Source organism: Prionailurus viverrinus, chromosome A1, assembly GCF_022837055.1.
Source record: "Prionailurus viverrinus isolate Anna chromosome A1, UM_Priviv_1.0, whole genome shotgun sequence".
In the NCBI taxonomy this organism is placed as follows: domain Eukaryota; kingdom Metazoa; phylum Chordata; class Mammalia; order Carnivora; family Felidae; genus Prionailurus; species Prionailurus viverrinus.
Genome location: NC_062561.1, coordinates 57,293,483 through 57,304,218, shown reverse-complemented (window position 1 = coordinate 57,304,218; position 10,736 = coordinate 57,293,483). Strand labels below are relative to the sequence as shown.

The 10,736-nt window shown below is 33.1% G+C and overlaps 1 non-coding gene across 1 annotated transcript; it reads right to left on the bottom strand.

Moving 5' to 3' along the window:
• Positions 1–10,047: 10,047 nt before the first annotated feature.
• On the bottom strand, positions 10,048–10,154 carry LOC125146947 (U6 spliceosomal RNA). Its single transcript, XR_007144938.1, has one exon. It is a non-coding gene; the product is annotated as a U6 spliceosomal RNA (small nuclear RNA).
• Positions 10,155–10,736: the final 582 nt, after the last annotated feature.

Below are 10,736 nucleotides of genomic sequence, written 5' to 3'. Positions count from 1 at the left end.
ATCAATTTCATTCACAGTAGGACAAATGCAAACTAAAATTGCATTCCATCCCATTTTTTTACTTTCCAGATTGGCAAAAACCTTAATATATCATAGCATGTTTAGTTGGCAAGCATACAGGGAAATAGGCATTCTCGTGGATTCTTGGAGGAAGTTTATAACACAAATCCATAGATATCATCTATGGCAATCTGTGCCACCAAAAAAAAATAAATAAAAATAAAAAATAAATAAAAAGGCCAAACACTTTGATCAAGAAATTCCACTTCCAAGAATTTATTCTACAGCTCTTCTGCACAGATAAAAATGAGTTACTTGCAAATTTTTTGTTTCCAGAAAAATACTGGAAATTATTTTAATGCCTATCAATAGAGGATTTGCTTAATGAGCCACTGTAAATCCTCAAAATGGCATAAGAAAACTCCATATGTATTGAATATAAAATGCTCTCCTTGATTCATATTTAAGAGAAAAAAGCAAGATTGGAATAATGTGGACGGTTTATTATCATTCATATTAAAAATAAGAAAATAGCAGTTTCTACATTTGTAAATATGTTTGTATATATATATGTGTATATATATATATATATATGTTTTATTATATATGTATAAAACTTTTCCATAAGAAAAAAACATTAATGATATTTTTGGCCTACATTAATTTCTGTGGTTGAGGGAGAAGAATATGAAAAAGAATTTTGCTTTATCATTTTGTACATTTCAAATTTTGAATATTAATTTACTTCCTGAATAAATAAAAATTTAGAGAAAAATAAGATTTGATATAATTCAACACAATTTTATTAAGCATGATATCACGTAGAGTTATTTGGTTTAATTTTATTAGTGTAACAAATACTTAAATGGTACTCTCGCTATGCCAGTTACTGTTCTAAGACTTGTGGACTCTTGTGAGTCTGGTGATCAGCAGTCTACCAGAGTCACACAGTGTAGAGATGGGCATTTATCCAAATTGATGTTGAGAATTTGAAAATAGGAGACATTTGTTACTAGCAGCTAATAAGTAGGAGGGATACTGGTTTATTTTAAAGGATTACAAAAGTGATTAAAGTCCAATTTTTACCTTGAAGTTCTCACAACCTAATTTATTACTGAAGTGAACATTGATAACCTTAATTAGTAATGACTGCTCTATTCAGATTCTTTTGCTAGGTCTAACTTGTGAAATTGTGGCCTTTGGTTTATCTACTTACAGTAAATTATTAATGTTCAAATTTTGCTGGTTTTGTGAGTCCTCAAGCAACCAATATCCCTGGTGTTATATGTAGTTACCATTGCATAAGATTATAGCTGATGATTCTTGATGAGATTCTTGTGTCTTTATATGTTTTGTTGAAAAGCATTGATGGCTATATTCTGGACTACTTTTTTCAAAGGTATTCACATAGTAAGAGGACTTGGAAGTTAGAGATACTGTCTTCTTCTGGGATGGAAGGCAGATGGTTTTCTAAGCAGGATTATAAAGACAGTATCTTCCTTCAGAGCAAAGGTTGGACAGACAGTTACCCCCTTATAAACAACTACCCCCTTATAACACTGGGGTTTCTTTTGACCAGGATTCCTCACCTGTGACACAAACCACCATGTGTGCAGCATACAGTAGGCCTTCTTCTGCATCTTCCACTATGGGAGCTAGGGGACAAGAGAAAACAGAAGCAAATATTAAGTTCAGACCACCTGCCATGCTGTTACTCTTGACTCAGGAGTCACCAGTCTTCTTCTAACATCTATGAAACTGTGGCAAGCTAAACTGTTTGCAAAAATTTTTTTTAGTTGTTTCTAAAGAACTACTCCTGCATTTTGTTTGTTTTAGCAAGAGTACTTCTGGATACAAGATATAGACTTCTATTATGACAAATAATTATACACTTTATTTATTTTTCTAACAAAGGGTCTAGGCAAACCTTAAAATTTTGTGTATGGTCATAAAAATATTAGAGATGCACATACTACACATGTTAATACTTATTACTTCAAAAAATCATGTGATATCTTTAAAAATAAATAACATGATTGATGAACTGTACATATGCCTATCTTTCATATGCTCAAGCAACTTAATTTGAAAAATTTAATTTGAAAAAATAAATGGGTTTAAAGCCACAGAAACATTTTTGCTTTCCAATCATTTATTTAAAAATTTATAATGCTAAGATTACCGGATTCACTGTATGGATTCTTATTCATAAGTCAATTTGTGAATAAGAATAAAATCATTAAGCTAGTGTGCTTATATTGATGTAATAAATCAAAGCCATGTATATGTATACACATGGTAAATATATAATTTGGGGGAATCTGTATATTTAAAATATTTGCTGGTTTTAAGAAAGAATGTATGTTTCATAATGGAATTCAGCTGTATGCTATAGGAGTTGCAATATATTTTGTTTCTAAGACCTCTGCTTTTAATAACTAATCTAAGAATATAATTAAAAACAAATAATGATGTAAATAAAGTATTATATATCTGCAACAGGAAAAATTATATAAATTCTGTATATCTCACAATTAAAATATTATAAAAATATACATATTTTAATATCTGATTCTATTGACTAGTATTACTACTCAATTATGTGTGTTTTTTTCAATTTTTCTAACACATTTCATTACGCTTGCATATTGTTTGTATTAATAAAAACAAATCAAAAATAAAAAAATTATCTCCTGCAAGTCTAGAACATAATATATACAGAATTTTTATAATTTATAGAACAAAGATAATCCTTGGCTAATTTAATTTCTTGTTATAGAAATAGGCAGAGAACTGATAATACTTTAAAACTTCTTAGAAGTATCTAAGAATATAATGAATTCAAATAGGATGAAACAGCCTCAAACTTACATGAAAAAAGTTGACTTATCTGATGGAGTTTATGTTTCTGTGTCTACCTTGCTCAAAGGTAATCTGAGCAAGTCTCTATAGCAAGTCTCCCTAAAAATAGGGATACCAATTAGTATATTTTTCATCCTCATCAAACTGGATGTTAAGAAAATCATAAATGTTTGCCTCCATGCAGAGAAAGGAAGAGAGAATAGCCTGAAGTTAATCCACTTAAGTCTACAAATCCTTCATTATATAGTTTCATTTTATGTTATTGGAAGTAGAATGTAATACGCTGAGACCAGAAAATTTAGACTTTTAAAACCTTTATAAATGAAGTAGTGGGAAAAAACTGCCATTTATTTTTCCCAGGTTTATTGAGGTATGATGGACAAATAAAAATTGTGTACATTTAAGGTGTTCAACATGATGATTTGATATTCTTATACATATTGAAATAAATACCAGAGTCAAGGTAATTAACATATCCCACATCCATCACTTCACATAGGTACCTGTGTGGGTTTGGGGTGGGGGATGAGAACGTTTAAGGTTTATTCTCAGCAAACTTCAGATACACAATATAGTATTAACTGTAGTCTCCAGGCCATACATCAGATCCCTGGAACTTATTTTATAACCACCACTTAAATTTGAAAGCAGGTTTTTTTTTGTGTTTTTTTTTTTTTGAGACAGCATGAACGGGGGAGGGCCAGAGAGAGGGAGACACAGAATCTGAAACAGGCTCCAGGCTCTAAGCTGTCAGCACAGAGCGCAACACGGGGCTCGAACTCAAGAACCGCGAGATCACGACCTGAGCTGGTCAGACGCTTAACCGACTGAGCCACCCAGGCACCCCTGAAAGCAGGTTTTATCTCTATACTATAAGTAACACACTTCAATTTATTGTAGACAATTCTTTGTTTTAGAAAATTATCAGAATGGATTCTTTAACCATGGAATGTCTATTCATCAGGTATGAATTTACCCTTAATATAAATCTGAGGGGGAAAATATGAAACAACAGTCTCAGAAATTCTAGGCTTTAGCATCCAGTTGATAAAGTATGGCATGGATGTGCAGAAAGCCTTTTTCTAAGTAATTCTTTACTGAAACCAAAGCATCTTGTACCTTGAAGTAGATCACATGAGAAGAACCATGGTCTGGGAGACAGGGTGAGTTTGTCATGGCATCAAGAAATGATGGCAGGAAGAAACAAAATAAATGGAATATAACAGGAAAACATGGTAGAAAATGCTTGCTAAATTGGATATCGATATAATGGGATTGTTTGTGAACCCTGAAGTGTCTGTTAAGTAAAACTCTAGGGTATTATGTAAGAGCAAGGGGTAAAGGTTTATTTAATCCACGTTAGTAGAGTCTTTCATAGTATCTTTTTATTTTATTTTACTTATTTATTTTAAAGCTTATTTATTTTGAGATGGAGAGAGAGAGAGAGGGCATGTGTGCTGGGAGGGGCAGAGAGAGGAGGGAGAGAGAATCCCAAGCAGGCTCCCCACTGTCAGCACAGAACCAGATGCAGGGCTCAAACTCACAAACCATGAGATCATGACTTGAGCCAAAAATTGAGAGCTAGACGCTCAACAGACTGAGCCACCCAGGTGCCCCACTATCTTTTTATTTTAAAATCTGTACGAACAACTTTAGACTTAAATAAAGTAGACAGAATAGTATTATGAACTTAAATATATCCATCATCTAGATTCAACACCCATGGATATTTCTCTCTCTCTCTTCCCCCTCCCTCCCTCTTTTTCCCCCCTAAAGTGTCTCAAAAATGATTTCTCAGACATCTTGACTTTTTGGAAATATCAAGATCCATCCCTTAGAGATTTAGATTCAATTGATCTGATCAGCGACAATGGGCAGTGATATATATTTTAAAATCTCCTCACATAATTCTAATATTTAACCAGAGTCAGAGTAGTACCCCAATTTTTATCTGTTGTGTGAGGATAGTATTGGATCTGAATTAAGGAGACCTAGGTTCTAGTGTTGAATAATATTTCTATGAAATTAAATAAATTAAATGACACTTTCCAGCAAGTACTTCATATTTTGGAGGATACATTTCTTTGGATATATATATAAAAAAAGGATGTCTAATACATGGCCCTTGTAATACTCTACACCTTTAAAATTATGATAGTTTTAATCTATGAAGTAAGATCAAAGAACAGTTCCATTTCACAGAGGTTTAATTTCCAGGAACTAAAAAACAAAGAAACACAATACCCTCTACAATATATTTTGTTAAATTCTCATTACATAATGTGTGACTATTTAGGTACTAACTGAAAATAGCAAATATGCTTTTCAAATTTTAGGAATACTTTCTCATTATTTCAGTGTATTAAAATGAAACTTATTTTGTTCTTGTAAAGTGAAACACATGAACGTCTAGAAGTTTCTTTTTTTTAACTCTTTTTTCTTAAATAACCTTGTTATTTAAAAACACTGCCCTTGTTTTAAAAAAAACCTGCCCTTGTTTTCCATCTCTCAAATAATTCTAAGTGCTTTACAAATATTAACTCAACTAACTCTTTGAGCACCTCTACAAGGCAGGTACTCTTATCTGCATTTTACAGATAAAAATTCTAAGTCTCAAAGAATTTAATTAACTTGCCCAACATCACACTTCTGGTAAAGAGGACATCTTGACTAATACAGGATTGCCAATTTTGGTAATAATATTTTAACTGTTAAAGTTTCAAATTATATACTATATCATCAGTGGTTTGGTCAAAAGAGTACATATATTTTTTCAAATTGTAAATTTATGAGCATAACAAAACGATCTGGATATTATGCTAATCAATATTAGAATTATCATTCTTATTTCATCTTAACCTATATATTTATTCTGTGGATATAAAATATGTATAATTAAGTTAGAAGTAAGTTACTAAATAAAAATTTCTGGAACACTGTGATCTTCTAACTGCAAAAGATATATCCTTAGCAGTATATATATATTTTAAAAATTATTTAATAATATAAGAATAATTACCATAATAAATATAGATTTTCTCCAAATATCCTTATTTGAGTTCTAACCATAACAAAGTCAGCATTGTACAAAGTCTCACCAGTAATTCAAAATGACTGAATTCCAAACTAATAATGGACTTCAAAAAGAGCATGTTCTCCATGTAGAAAATGTCGTTAGTTAATATGTTAACCATGAAGAACACTTTTTGTTAACACAAAGCCCTTTATTACTCCCTTGTTAGAACAAGGGAATTTTGAGTCAGAGAATACCACACGGGAACTGATCTTTTCAGAATGTTTCAGTATAAGCTGATTTGAGACTTTCAAATTACAAGTTTTTTTTTTTTTTAAAGAAGATATTTTTCATTAGCTTGCTTCGTTCTAAGTTAATTCTTTATTTCTTCATATGGCTTTAAAGCTTTTATTCTGCCTTTTTTTTTAATTTTCAGATAGCTATTTATTTTAATGGTGTGTAAGGGACAAAATTTCTAAGTGTATTTAGTTAACAAGCTACATTTAGTTGCCTAGAATGTAGTGAATAGTTTATTTTAAAATAATCAGGCCAAAGAGTAAAGAAAAAAAATCAGTGATGACATATGTTACCTGAGTACCTTTACAGGGATACAGGTCTTTAAAGCCACTAATGGAGGATACTCAGTTTAACAAAACCTCTGCCAACTTCTTAGACTGTTAGGACAGCATTTTCTGTACAGTATTTCCTCATGTTAGACTCATTTGTAGAGGGAATCCTGCTGCTATGCTTCCCTCTAGAATCCTTGACCTTTTATTGAACTTCAGTGAGTTACTGCCATCAAATGCCTATTGCTATTTAGAACAAAGCATATAGAGGACACAAGTATGGATCAAGGAAACTCCAAATATGGCATTTCACAATTATATCCGAAGTGAGCGGAAACAATGTAAAATAGCAATTTTATTTTAATAGAGAATGTTGTTAGAGAAATTATATTAATTCTGTAATTACACAGTAGTATCATCTATGTGCTTTGTGCTTTAAAAATAAAATAGGAATTATAATATTCACAAAAGCAAAGATAGCCATTCTAGTAAGTATTAGGAATATAAAAAGACATTTGAAGCTGACCTTGTGTTAAGGAAACACTCTCAGATTTGAGAGTTCTGCTCAGCAAGTTTCCTTGCACCTTGATTTAGTGCTCTTAAGAGATCTGTGACTAGCGGATTGCTCACCACAAGACTCCCTAATTTGTTCCAAATTATCACAATTAAGGAAGGAGCTTTAAAGCTTCCATCATTACACAAAGGCTGCATTTGGTCTCATAGTATTCTGCTTTGGCATTATAATTAGATAGTTTTAGGGTGTTTCATTCCCTTTGAAAAATTAAAACTGGACTAATTGGTCAAGAATTGCAAACCTATATTTAAGACATTATTCTACTCTTGGGTTATCAGAGTTTAGTAATTGTGTCACAAAATTTAAAATAACAATTATTGCATTTCTAAATGGAAACAGCTGATCATAGAACACATTCTATGCTTTAAGTTGAACATAAATCAAACACTAAATAGTATTTATAAATAATTTTTAAAACATAGATTTAGAGAGCAAAGAATGGAAAATTCATCAATAACTTTTAAATGCTTGTTAGTTTATCTCAGAAAATACTCGATCAATAACTGCACCTGAAAGAATTTGTATTAAGAAAATGATCAGAGCAGTACACAGAGGGTGTCCAACATTATGTACAAAATGCTCATAAAAGCCTTATTTATAATATGCAAATTGTAGAAATCTAAATGTGCAAAAACAGGTAAATGAAGTTGAATGAACTGTATTACAAAATGCTATAGAGACAATATAAAAACAGTAACAATTCAGACTTTGAAGAATATTTTACAGAATAAGAGTTTGCTTCTGTATTTCAAAGGTAATACAGTATTATCCTAATTAAAAATATTAAGTATTAAATTTATTTTTTAATTTATGAAATTTATTGTCAAATTGGTTTCCATACAACACCCAGTGCTCATCCCAAAAGATGCTCTCTTCAATACCCATCACCTACCCTCCCCGCCCTCCCACCCCCCATCAACCCTCAGTTTGTTCTCAGTTTTTAACAGTCTCTTATGCTTTGGCTCTCTCCCACTCTAACCTCTTCTTTTTTTTTCATTCCCCTCCCCCATGGCTTTCTGTTAAGTTTCTCAGGATCCACATAAATGTGAAAACATATGGTATCTTTCTCTGTATGGCTTATTTCACTTAGCATCACACTCTCCAGTTCCATCCACGTTGCTACAAAGGGCCATATTTCATTCTTTCTCATTGCCACATAGTACTCCATTGTGTATATAAGCCACAATTTCTTTATCCATTCATCAGTTGATGGACATTTAGGCTCTTTCCATAATTTGGCTATTGTTGAGTGCTGCTATAAACATTGGGGTACAAGTGGCCCTATGCATCAGTACTCCTGTATCCCTTGGGTAAATTCCTAGCAGTGCTACTGCTGGGTCATAGGGTAGATCTATTTTTAATTTTGGGGGGAACCTCCACACTGTTTTCCAGAGTGGCTGCACCAGTTTGCATTCCCACCAACAGTGCAAGAGGGTTCCCGTTTCTCCACATCCTCGCCAGCATCTATAGTTTCCTGATTTGTTCATTTTGGCCACTCTGACTGGCGTGAGGTGATATCTGAGTGTGGTTTTGATTTGTATTTCCCTGATGAGGAGCGACGTTGAGCATCTTTTCATGTGCCTGTTGGCCATCTGGATGTCTTCTTTAGAGAAGTGTCTATTCATGTTTTCTGCCCATTTCTTCACTGGATTATTTGTTTTTCGGGTGTGGAGTTTGGTGAGCTCTTTATAGATTTTGGATACTAGCCCTTTGTCCAATATGTCATTTGCAAATATCTTTTCCCATTCCGTTGGTTGCCTTTTAGTTTTGTTGGTTGTTTCCTTTGCTGTGCAGAAGCTTTTTATCTTCATGAGATCCCAATAGTTCATTTTTGCTTTTAAGTCCCTTGCCTTTGGGGATGTGTCAAGTAAGAAATTGTTGCAGCTGAGGTCAGAGAGGTCTTTTCCTGCTTTCTCCTCTAGGGTTTTGATGGTTTCCTGTCTCACATTCAGGTCCTTTATCCATTTTGAGTTTATTTTTGTGAATGATGTAAGAAAGTGGTCTAGTTTCATTCGTCTGCATGTTGCTGTCCAGTTCTCCCAGCACCATTTGTTAAAGAGGCTGTCTTTTTTCCATTGGATGTTCTTTCCTGCTTTGTCACAGATGAGTTGGCCATACTTTTGTGGGTCTATTTCTGGGGTTTCTATTCTATTCCATTGGTCTATGTGTCTGTTTTTGTGCCAATACCATGCTGTCATGATGATTACAGCTTCGTAGTAGAGGCTAAAGTCTGAGATTGTGATGCCTCCTGCTTTGGTCTTCTTCAAAATTACTTTGGCTATTCAGGAGCCTTTTGTGGTTCCATATGAATTTTAGGATTGCTTGTTCTAGCTTTGAGAAGAATGCTGGGGCAATTTTGATTGGGATTGCATTGACTGTGTAGATAGCTTTGGGTAGTATTGACATTTTAACAATATTTATTCTTCCAATCCATGAGCACGGAATGTTTTTCCATTTCTTTATATCTTCTTCAATTTCCTTCATTAGCTTTCTATAGCTTTCAGCATACAGATCTTTTACATCTTTGGTTAGATTTATTCCTAGGTATTTTATGCTTCTTGGTGCAGTTGTGAATGGGATCAGTTTCTTTATTTGTCTTTCTGTTGCTTCATTATTACTGTATAAGAATGCAACTGATTTCTGTACATTGATTTTGTATCCTGCAACTTTGCTGAGTTCATGTATAATTTCTAGAAGACTTTTGGTGGAGTCTATCGGATTTTCCATGTATAATATCATGTCATCTGCAAAAAGCGAAAGCTTGACTTCATCTTTGCCAATTTTGATGCCTTTGATTTCCTTTTGTTGTCTGATTGCTGATGCTAGCACTTGCAACACTATGTTAAACAACAGCGGTGAGAGTGGACATCCCTATCGTGTTCCTGATCTCAGGGGGAAAGCTCTTACTTTTTCCCCATTGAGGATGATATTAGCTGTGGGCTTTTCATAAATGGCTTTTATGATCTTTAAGTATGTTCCTTCTATCCCGACTTTCTCAAGGGTTTTTATTAAGAAAGGATGCTGAATTTTGTAAAAATATGAAATGCTTCACGAATTTGTGTGTCATCGTTGCACAGGGGCCATGCTAATCTTTTCTGTATCGTTCCAATTTTAGTATATGTGCTGCTTAAGCGAGCACTTAAATTTAATACATTTATAGAAGCGTAAAAGAAACAGAAAAATGATGAACAATTTTTTTGCGTTGTGTGATTAATGGATTTTTTTTGTTTTTAGTCTATTTCTTTTCCTCTCTCTCCAAATCTTCAATTAATATTCTTCAATAATTTAAAAATATGAAACTATAAAATGTAGTTTACATTTTACCTTCTCTATCTATATTGTTTTTAAACATAAAAAGAAGAATGGGGTGCCTGTGTGGTCAGTTAGTTGAACATCCAACTCTTAATTTTGGCTCAGGTCATGATCTCACAGTTTTTGAGGCTGAGCCACAGGTCATGCCCCCTGCTAACCCTGCTCTCTGCTCCTCTCCCACCCATGTTCTCTGTCACTCTCAAAAATGAACTGACAAACAAGCAAACAAACAAACCAAAAGAAAAGTGCTGGGTTTACACACTAAAAACTTCAATCTATGATTGTTTATATTTATATAAGCAGTCACACCTTTTAGTTTTTAGTGCCTTACTCCTCATATGTTTATGCCACATTTACATTTAGATATTGTCCTCAACTTAATTTGTAAAATCACTGATGGATTAGGATG